The sequence below is a fragment of the Leopardus geoffroyi genome, chromosome A1, assembly GCF_018350155.1.
Source record: "Leopardus geoffroyi isolate Oge1 chromosome A1, O.geoffroyi_Oge1_pat1.0, whole genome shotgun sequence".
NCBI lineage: Eukaryota > Metazoa > Chordata > Mammalia > Carnivora > Felidae > Leopardus > Leopardus geoffroyi.
Window position 1 is genome coordinate 22,664,105 of NC_059326.1, and position 11,513 is coordinate 22,675,617.

Below are 11,513 nucleotides of genomic sequence, written 5' to 3' on the forward strand. Positions count from 1 at the left end.
CACAGCCTCCCTGTGCGCTTGGGACAGAAAGTACTGGAGAAGGACCAGAGAGGGATCTCCGATGCATGGTGTTAAGGCCAGTGGTTCCTCATGCCTACATCCGCGAGCAGTCTGCCTTCGTGGACCCATTTCAGCCTCCCTTTCAGGTCATGTTTCCTGTTGGTGGCTCTCTTTCTCCCTTCCCAGGCTCTGGTCAAACTGAACTGTTTGTTCATCTCCCAAAATAAAAGGCACTATTTTAGGGCCTAACAGTAGCATGAAACAGTAAGTTGTGTTGGATAGAAAACTTCAGTTGCTTCTTTGAAGATAAATAAGGAAGGCTTTGTTTGTTTTGCTTGTTTAGAATTTGTTCACTGGACCTGGAACAGACCCTAAAAATCATCGTGATTCTTCCGAAGAAGTGCAGGCTCAGACGTGCAAAGGCTCTCAGTCCTGGCAGGTGGCTACGCGGCTGGTGCCACACCAGGCCTAGAACCTGGGACAGGGGTCTGAAAAGCTGCTAACGGTCCCCAGGGCCTGTGCACCTGACCCCACTCCACTAGGGTCCTCTGCCAGCCCAAATACCACAGGAAAGACATGCTGGGTCTGGACAGGTCTAGGTCTCCTACAACCCTGGAAACCACTGATTCTGCCCCTGCCCCAGCCCTTCCCAGCCTTGACTCTGGCCGGGTGATAGGAGCCAGAACCACAAATCCTTCCTTATCCCATCTGTAGTTTCCACAAGTGGACAAAAGTCTTGAAACTTGGAGAAAAATAAAAAAGTATGTCTTCCTCAAAAGTTCTGGGCTGCTGCCGCTATGAAGATGACAAGGAAAGGGGCTCCTGGAACTACTGTACAAATGTCCCACAGCTCTCCCACAATGACTGTGGCCAGGACAGTGTGGTGACGTGACCTTCACACCACAGAACCGGGGGTACGGCGGGTGGTTAGCTGTACTGGCTCTTCATGGGGCTGTGGAGAAGGGGCTGGAGCCAAAGCTGCTGCTCAGAGAACGAGGTTCTTGCTGGGCCTGGAACTCTGTTTCTAATATTGGATTGACCCAAGTGGAAATTAACAGTGGACAAATATCACAACATTACTATTCTCACCTTCAGAAAAAAAAAAAAAAAAAAAACACTTGAGAAACAAAGTCTACAGGCAATCATTATAGGTGTTCCTTCTCCTCCCCGAAAAGTTCAGCAAACTGGCTAATGTCCAACTCATTAAAATAAAAGCAGTGGAAAAAATTTCACCCTGCACACCCAGAACTAAGTCTTGCCTATCAGGTTTTCAAGGAGCAGAATAAGACTCCTTTTGATGGTTAGAAAGATGAGTGAGGAGGGAAAACTCCCCTTTTTCCCCTCTACCTCTGAATCTGTAAACCTCAGGGAGGGAGAGGAGAAATCTCTTAAGGCTTTCTTTTATTTTTAGAACAGTCTGGAGTTTCTAAGCATTCCAGAGGCAGGCAGTCATTCACTGAGAAAGATCCACTAAAAAGTCTTTTTTTTTGGTACAATTTGGCCTGATAACACAAAGAGATGAAATCTTACTGTAATCCAACTTTCCAGGATGGCAAATGAAGGAAGGCATTTGTTTAGTGTAGAAACAGAAAAGATCCATGACTTTAAACAAAAATATAACCCTAAAAGAGCAGAGAAATAAATCAACACATTTTTCTAATTTGTTTTTCCTGACAACCTCGAGAAAAAAACTGGAATAATGTCAGCCTGTTTTATGTGTAGCATGTTTCAGGCCACAGAGATCTTCTCTGGAACTCATAGATTTTCTTTTTAAGTTTATTGATTTATTTTGAAGGTGAGGGGAGCATGAGTGGGAGAGGGGGAGAGAGAGGGAGAGAGAGAGAAGCCCAAGTAGGCTCCATGCTGTCAGCGCAGAACCCCACATGAGGCTCAATCCCACGAACCATGAGATCATGACCTGAGCCAAAATCAAGACTCAAATGCTCAACTGACTGAGCCACCCAGGTGCCCCAAGGACTTCTCTAAAACTCTCAAAGGCCTGCAGAATTCCTTGAAAGATGAGAATCAGCTCTGATTTTGAAGGAGATCTCAGTTGGTCCTGGATAACAAAGTAAATTAAGGAAAATCAGGGCCAATTTCTTGCTGATTTTATTGATACACCAGTCACAGAAGTTTTACTCAGACTTTTAGAGACATTGACTTGAATCTAGCAGGTATATTCTTGTAAACACAAACCTGGGATTCTTAAAAAGTCAGAATTAGTGTTAAGGGCATCAGGGAAAGTGTTTATTTTCATAATGCAAGATTAAACACCAAGGAAGAAGTCAGTATGAATCATGTTTCTATTTAGGTCATTAACAAAGGGAAGGAATGGAAACAAAACTTGAAACCTCAGGAAATTTAGAAAGCAGCAAAGGTTATGCATGGGAGGGCTCATTCTGTGATAAGACAAACAGATAAAAGAATTAGCCAGTGTAGTGGGCTGAATGGTAGCATCAAATATATGTCCACGTCCTAATCCCAGAGTCTGTGAATTTTTTAAGATGTTATGAATTTATTCTGAATCAGAGTAAATTGTGTTCACTGTGGCTCAATTCCTTACAAATCATAATCCTTGATAAACACAGTTAAGCAGTTTTAATGTTTATTCCTTACTTATAGTGGATACACAGCAGTTTATACACAAGGCAAAGCCAGCCTGGTTTACTGGGAGTGGAAGTGTGGTGAGGCGATCCTGCCACAGCCAGCTAGCAAGGGGTAAATCCACCTACACCCTCTAGGACCTCCTTCCTGCTGAGCCATCACTTGATGGTAAGGGGAGAATTTATAAACATGAAGTTTAACATGGCAGATGATGGAAAAGGACTCTTGAGAAAAATAGCAAATGAGCTACCAGAAAACCCTAAGGAATGTCCTGTTCTCAGCTTTCCCTGGGTCAAGTCTGAGTTTGAAGCTGGAGCTTTAAGAATTAACGTAGGGGGTAAGGGGCAGGGGACTCTCCTGATCTCCCAGCTCATGGCCAGGCTCTGTGCTAGAGCACCTGGGGCTCCCCGAGAGACCCTGTGAGCAATTTCCACCTAGTTCCAGGCAGAGCGGCAGAAGTGGTGGTGTTACCCTGATTTCCCTCTGCGCTTGGTCAGCCCAGGCACTGCTTGTGCCCAGGCATTTAAACAGCAATCGCAATGGCAACAGGCTGAAGGCCTGTGCCTCCTCCTTTCACATCTGTACACAGAAGGATGACCCATCTTGAGCAGAAAACCTCAGAGACATTTGGGAAATAGAGATGGGGAGGCTGGGGACAAGGACAAGACAGGGGGAGATAGTTGGAAATGGACTGTCACCCCAGATGAAGACCTCCGAGCAAGACCATTCATCTGGTTCCTTTACCAGTGAGGCAGGATCTGAGGCCCACCTGGCAGCCTGGGGCTTGGGCTTGCTTACCCTCAGTTCTACTCCTCACCACCACCCCACCTTCTCCTCTGCTCTCTCTGGGGGTGGGGTGGCAGGTTCATCCCTAAAGGATGCATATCTCAGACCCCCAGGTCAGCCCAGCTTCTGGCTGGATTTGGAGTGTGGAAGAAGGCAGTGAGGAGGCAGGGTATTTCTTCTCATTCTCCCTTCCTTCTGATGGCAGCTATGTCTCCTCTGTGGCTCCAGTTCCTGCCTTCCTGGCCCACCATGGCTCCAGATCCTGCAAGGAGACCCCTGGGCTTGGGGAAGGCCATGTCCTCCCTTTGTCCCTGCAGCCACCATGGTAATCACCTCCCATTGTGGGTCATCTCTGTGTTACCTCATGCCTCTCTCAGTCAGCTCCTCCATCACAGCATAAACCTTCTCTGTTGTAAATACTCAGAGTGGGCTCTGTGTTCCCGATTGGACTCTGGCAACTACACCACCCCAGCCCATGTGAGCTGATGGATGGGCTTCTCTGATGAGCTCTTTACTCTATGAGGGGCATGTGTTGATCACACTCAGATGCTCCCACAATCAGCCACTAGGCATCCTCCGTGGGCCCAGCCCATGCAGGCACTGCCACACACATATATCATGTACATTGCAATGACCCTTTGAGATATTGTCAGATGACACATAGCCTAAATAATGAGGTGGGCACATTTCAGAGATGCTGAGTAATTATGCATCCTCCAGCCATTAGCAATGTCTGGGATACAAACCATAGATCCCTTTGACATGATAAACCCATCTATCCATATTAAGTGATTTCTACTTACCAACAGAAATGATGGACTCTTCTTAGTATTACTGAGCTTTTCCACGGCACTCCCATTTATTTGGCACTGTAGTTTTCTTAGTTTCTCAGGCTTCTCTCCATTTCAACAGCCCTGAAAATGGGGGCAGAATGTTCTTCTTCAATTGGGCATGCTCAGTAGAATGAGCACAAGCTGATGGCCCAAGAAAACAGTAACACAAAATGCATCATGCATCCAAGTATCTAAAGAGTACTTTACAATTACTTTAATAGCTGGAGACCTCAGAATTCCACATAGCCCAGGACATCTGAGTCATTAGGGAGGTCACACGCACCAAGCCACTTAGGAACTGTCCAGAAGAACCAGTTCACTTTGCGTTTCACAGATGAGCCATGAGACTCCTGTTGATGACTTCCCAGGGCCCAATTAGCACTACCTTCTGCTCCAGTGGGGAGGGAAAGATGCCCCGGGAGGAAAGGAGCTTTGGCTGGCAGTCTAACCTGGGCTCTGTCCTGGTGGAGTAGAGGGAGGTGGGTTTGGCAAAGGAGTAGATGCTGTAGAAAAACAAACAGATGGGAAACATGCAGTGAAGAAGGCATTCTGACATCTGAATTTTCCACACTCCAGGAATGTCAGTGTTTATAAATTCCTTCCCCTGGCGTACATAAAAAGACTCTTCTGTTTTGAACATGTTAGGTAGTTAGGAGCCTGGAAGGATGAAACCCCAGGAAACCTAGTAGGATACATTAAGGAACCAGCTTGCTGTATGGCTGTTGTTTTTCCTCTCTGTATAGAAGAGTAGAAAAGAATAAATGAATTTCTCCTATGGGCCAGAATTAGAAAAATCTCACATGTCTTTGTAACACCACTGTCTATACAGCCACTGACACATAGTAGATACTTAGTAAATATATGTGTATGGATGAAGAAAGAAATGAAATAATCTTGCCAACTTCAAAAAATACATCTTCATTTATTCTTTTTTTTTTTTTTAAATCCATTTGTCCAACAAACATTAAGCAGAGTTGGGAATGCAAGCTGGTGCAGCCACTCCGGAAAACAGTGTGGAGGTTCCTCAAAAAACTAAAATAGAACTACTCTACGACCCAGCAATTGCACTACTAGGCATTTATCCAGGGGATACAGGTGTGCTGTTTCGAAGAGACACATGCACCCCCATGTTTATAGCAGCACTATCAGCAATAGCCAAAGTATGGAAAGAGACCAAATGTCCATCAATGGATGAATGGATAAAGAAGATGTGGTATATATACAATGGAGTATTACTCGGCAATCAAAAAGAATGAAATCTTGCCATTTGCAACTACGTGGATGGAATTGGAGGGTATTATGCTAAGTGAAATTTGTCAGTCAGAGAAAGACAAAAATCATATGACTTCATTCACATGAGGACTTCAAGAGACAAAACAGATGAACATAAGGGAAGGGAAGCAAAAATAATATAAACACGGAGAGGGACAAAACATAAGAGACTTAAATATGGAAAACGAACAGTGGGTTACTGGAGGGGTTGTGGGAGGAGGGATGGGCTGAATGGGTAAGGGGCATTAAGGAATCTACTCCTGAAATCATTGTTGCACTATATGCTAACTAATTTGGATGTAAATTTTAAAAAATAAAAAATAAAATTAAAAAAATACATTGTTGCTAAAAAACAAACAAACAAAAACATTAAGCAGAGCTGTGTCAGTCCACATAGGATGAAGATATACAATAACACCTAAGATGTGGGTCCTACCCTCAAGAGGGTCACTGCCAGAAAACGAACATTTCTGAGTACTTGTGCCAGTGGGGGCCAGTCCTAGGGCTCAGCGAACACTACAGGTACTTCTTTTTTAAAAAATAAGTTTATTTATTTATTTTTGAAACAGAGAAAGAGAGAGCACAAGATGGGGTGGGGTTGCAGAGGGAGACACAAAATACAAACCAGGCTCCAGGCTCTGAGCTGTCAGCACAGAGCCCGAAGTGGGGTTTGAACTCATGAACTGTGAGATCACGACCTGAGCCAAGGTCAGACACTTAACCGACTGAGCCACCCAGGTGCCCCTCTACTATAGGTAGTTCTGTGTGAATGACAGCCATTCTGGCTTTGAAGATTAGGATAAGGTGTAGCTTCATCAGTTCCCTGCCGTGGGAACTCCCTGGTGTTCCCCCTGATGTCCTGGTGAAGTAGAGACCCCCTCATCTGGCTCCCATCAGCTCTTCTTCCTAAGGAAGAGCACAGCAGAAAAGGCCTCTCAGAGGCTGTGGGGCAGGAGCTGGCTCTGGAGAGAAGTGGCTGCCCCAGATGGAAAGCAGGGCCTTTATGGCAGAGGGAATCTTGGAGAACACCAGGTACTCTGCAGGGGACAATAGCCAGCCTTAGTTCCACTCTGCCTCATTACTTCCAGCTCTGTGTGTGTGTGTGTGTGTGTGTGTGTGTGTGTGCATGTAACTTACCCTCTCTGAGCCTCTTTGCTCCCTGTGAGATGATAACAATGATGTAGCAGTCCAATGGGGATTGTTCTGCAGAATAACTAAGTTAATGCATGTGAAGCACTCAGCACAGGACCTGATAATACACCAGTATACAATACTGGCTAAGTTTGGGGAAATGATGGAAAGAGGAATGGAAAATAGTACCTATTAGCAAGAAGCTGAAAGAATAATAGTTCACATAAGACTTTCACAAAAATTATATATTTGATAGACTATAAACATTCCACAGAAAAAACCAGATGAATTAAATTCCTTTAGTGCTGATTATCTTCTAGGCCAGTGCGATGGTCAATTTTATGTGTCACCTTGACTAGGCTATGGTGGTTTGGTCAAACACCAATCTAGAGATTGCTGTAAAGTAGTTTTTAGATGAGATTTACACCTAAATCAGTAGACTTTCAGTAAAGCACAGTGTTCTCTGTCATGTAGGTTGGCCTCATCCAGTCAGATGAAGGCCTTAAGAGAAAAACTAAGGTTTCCCAAAGCAGAAGAAATTCTCAAAACTGCAAGACAGAAACCCTGCCTGAATTTCTGGCCTGCTGCCCTGTGGAATTTGGACTCCAGACATCACTACTTCGTAACAGGATTTCGAGCCTACCAGTCTGTCCCATGGGGTTCATTTGCACGAGCCAATTGCTTAAAATAAATTTGTGTACGTGCATGCGTTTGTGTATCCTATTGGTTCTGTTTCTCTGGAAAACCCTAATATAGAGGGAAATAGGACAATTTTATGAGGAATCAGTAGGATTATACACAAGGGGAAAGACTTCATTTGTAACAGTTCTGCTTCAGGAATAAAGATTGATGGCATTTGAGGGAAGGTGAAAACTACCAAACAAACCATGTATCTATCTGCAAGTTGTCTGTTTTGGGGCCCTTTCAGTCTCAGCTCCACAATGTATTACAGCAGGCTTTCCTGAGACCCTACAATTTCAAACAGACCTCTTAAGAAATTCCCTTCTCTGAAAAGAGGAGGCAAAGCAATGTATTCATTCACTGTTTGGCACTTAGCAGAAACTGCCTGGCAGTTTAACGAATGGTTTATGCCCTCTCTCCAACTTGATTATAACCTTTCCTAGGTACTCTCAGCACAGAGTCTGCCATTCTAAAGATATAAGGTTCTCGATAAACATTGCTCAGATTGAACTGAGTCAAATATGTCTTCCCATGGACCTCAGGTTACTCCATTAGAATATATTAAACATCTATAAATGGTAGCATTCTAGGCAGAACCAAGGGGATAGGTGATCATGTAGAGACTACTCTTACCTCTCTTACTTCCCCTCCCTCCATCCTGCTCCTTGTTCACTTGTACCTGGCCTCATGCCCAACATTTAGTCAACAATTACCATGGACCAATGAGACACAAAGCCCGTGCGTGTTGTCTGATGGGAAAAGAGAGGAGAACTCTAGCCTCTGGTTTCTTGGCCTCTAACTCCAGTGGCCACTTTCTCCACCCCACCTCCACCATCTGCCCCCTCTGGCATAGCCTTGACTCTCTCTTCACCGTTAAGCACACCATCTCCAAATTCTCTATTTCAACACCCTGCCCATTCTTGGCCACCACCTCCTCACCTCCTGATTCACTCATTTGAGTTTCCCCACTCCAGCTACGCTTCAAAACCACGTGGCTCTCTAATCCCCAGGACACGTGTGCATGCACTCACACATGCATGCATACACGCACCATACACTTCCCTGGACTCAGAGCCCATGGTCCAGCACATCAACCTCACTGCTACAAACACCCTGGGCCTCCTATCTCTCCCGCCATTTAATTAACCTGGCAAAACCCCAACCCTCATTAAACCCAACTGTCTGCCTGCTACATGGCTGCATTGCAGCAGCAGAAACTGGGAGAAGAAAATCAAACAATCATGCTGCATGTTTTTTTTTTTTCTTAAAAAATGTATAAGATTGCTTTTAAATGGTCACATTTCCCTGGTAAATCAAGTCCCCTCTTCTCAAGGAGACTTTGTGGCAACTTCTCCTCCCTCCTCAAACCTACAGGAAACTTTTTTCTTTACTTTCAGCTTGTGACCTCATTTTATACTTCACTGAGAAGATACATACAATTAGATGAGAACTACCTCATCTTCCCACCACTGAATTCAGAACCTGTGTGAAAACCCACAGCTGATTGTTTGCCTTCTCAACCTGCTCTTCTCCAAAGCCAGACCCTCTCTTGTGCTCTCCAGCCAATCATGTGTCCCTACTCAAGCTCTTGCCTCCTATGGCATAAATTTCTTCCTCACTGGATCATTACAATCAACATATTGATTTGCCTCAATATGACCCATTTAAATAGATTCCTCAGTTCCATGCCCCTCTAGCTATTTTTCCATTTCTTTGTTTTCCTTTAGAGCAAAGAAATTGTCTTTTTCATTCTATTCCCTCATCCTCCATTCTCTACACAACTTCTCCTCCCAACTAGGCTCTCGTCTTCATCAACCCACGGAATGACTCTTTGTTTTTAAGTTTATTTATTTTAGAGAGTGAGAGTGAGTGGGGGAGGGGCAGAGAGAGAGAGAATCCCAAGCAGGCTTCACGCTGCCAGGTTGGGGCCCCATGTGGGGCTCGAACTCATGTATCATGAGATCATGACCTGAGTTGAAATCAAGAGTTGGACATTTGGGGCACGTGGGTGGCTCAGTCGGTGGAAAATCCAACTTTGGCTCAGGTCATGATCTTGTGGTTCATGGGTTCGAGCCCCGCATCAGGCTCTGTGCTGACAGCTTCAGATTCTGTGTCTCCCTCTCTCTCTATTCCTCCCCCAATTGCACTCTGTCTGTCTCTCTCTCTCTCAAAAATAAATGAAAAGATTTTTAAAAATTAAAAAAAAAAAAGAGTTGGATGTTTAACTGACTGAGCCACCCAGGAGCCCCACCCACTGAATGATTCTTAATGAGATTCCCAACGACAGCTATTTTGTCAGCTCGAGGGGTCAGCTCTCTGTCCACATCTTCTCTGTCCTCAGAAGCACTGGCCATTGCCCACTATTTTCATGAAGCATGTTTTTTCCTAGGTTTCTTGACACCACAATATCTTGGTTGTCGTCCTACTTGAGCGGCCATTCCTTTTTTTTTTTTTTTTTTCTTTTCTAATCTGGAAAGTTTTAAATATGTCCAAAAGTCAACAGGATAATATAATGAATTCCCATGCTCTTATCACTCAGTGTCAATTCATGACCAGTCTGGTTTCATTTATCTCCTACGTACTTCCTGCTCCCAAATTATTTGCAAGACCCAGACATATTATTTCATCTGTAAATATTTCTGTATGTTTTTCTAAATAAGGACTCTTTTTATAAAAAACATAACCACTCCATCATTGTCACACCTAAAAAAATTAACTATCCTTGATATCATCAAATATCAATGGCTCCTTCCTTTTAGCTTCCTTTACTGGCTTCCCTTCTGTACCTGACCTCTAAATGTTTGAGTCTCAGGCTGTGTCCCCTGTTCTCTTCTCTTTTTATTCCACTTCCCTAGACAATCTCATCCAACCATAGACCTTTGAATGTCACCTATATGTTTATGACTCCCCTGAGTTCCAGTTTTCTGTAGTCAATGGTTTAACTTAAATTTCTAATGAGAACATCAATTTTGGTATGACAAAACAACATCTTTGATTCTTTCTCTATCCACCCCTGGCCCCAAGCCTTCTCAACTTCCAGCTTTACCCATCCTAATAAGTGGCACTACCATCTATATTTTGCTCAGTCAGAAATCTGGCAGTTATCCTTGATTTCTTGATTTTACTTCTAATTCATGTAGTAGGGACTGCTCTTTGGTTCCAGTGTTTTCTGTTCTTCCATTGTAAGAGAACTTTTACCAGGCACATGTGCCCCCAGAATAAAGATGGCATTTCTCAGCTTTCCTTGTACCTAGCTGTGGTCCTATGACTTGGTTCTGGCCAATTGGATGTCAATGGAAGTACCAAAGGACCACTTTTTGTCTCTCCCTTATCACTTTCTCTATCTTGACATCTTGAATGCAGAGGCTGCCTTGGACCATGAGGATGAGGGTCACACCCCAAGATGCGCTAATAGTGAGCTGTTAGTATGTCTATCATTCAGGGTCTAGTCTGGAAGTAGAACTTAAACAGGCAAAGTTTAATATAAAGAATTACTATTTATAGGGGATTGGGTACTAAAAGGGGATAAAAGAAAACTCTAAAGGATACCTGAGGGCTGAGAAAGAGTAGGCAAAGAATAAACAAATTTGAAGGGGGAAAAGGCTCAAAACTTGTTGAAAAGGGTATGGCTGCAGCCCACCAGAGGTGGAGAAGTTTGCTGAGTTCCCTTAGGCCAGTTACCTTAGAGGAAATTCACAGTCAGTGGACTAAAGGTGGTGGGTGGGAAAATGGGCCAAAGCTGGACGGTGATGGCCATGGGATGCCCCATATGCATGCCATTGGAAGTCACCTCATGGGAGGAAGTGGAAGAGAAAGAGAACCATAACCAAGAAGAGAAACTCCTTCTTCCTTCCATATCCATATAGTACCATCTACTGACAAAGCTAACATCATGACAACCAGCAAAGGAAAAATGTTTACAGATTCCAGCTCCAGTGCCAAAACAACACAATGAAGAATGGATTTGGAGTTAAGAAGCAAAGCCTGTATTAGTTTGATAGGCTGCCATAACACAGACCAGGAGGCTTAAACAACATTAATTCTCTCACAACACTGAAGGCTAGAATTCCAAGATCAAGGAATTAGCAGATTGGTTTCTCCTGAGGCCTCTCTGTGGCTTGCAGACAGTCCCCTTCTTGCTGTGTGTCTTCATGTGGCCTTTTTTCTCTGCATGTGCACATGTATTCCCTGGTGTCACCTCTTTTC

General features: G+C 44.1%; 1 protein-coding gene across 2 annotated transcripts in view; it reads right to left on the minus strand.

The window, feature by feature from the left end:
* The window catches only part of CYSLTR2 (cysteinyl leukotriene receptor 2), a 43,238-nt gene extending 38,787 nt beyond the window's left edge, over nt 1-4,451 (minus strand). For both annotated transcript variants that reach the window (XM_045475900.1, XM_045475917.1), the window contains exon 1: nt 4,194-4,451. The gene's annotated coding sequence lies outside the window, so the exon portion shown is untranslated. The remainder of the gene's footprint in view (nt 1-4,193) is intronic.
* Nucleotides 4,452-11,513: the final 7,062 nt, after the last annotated feature.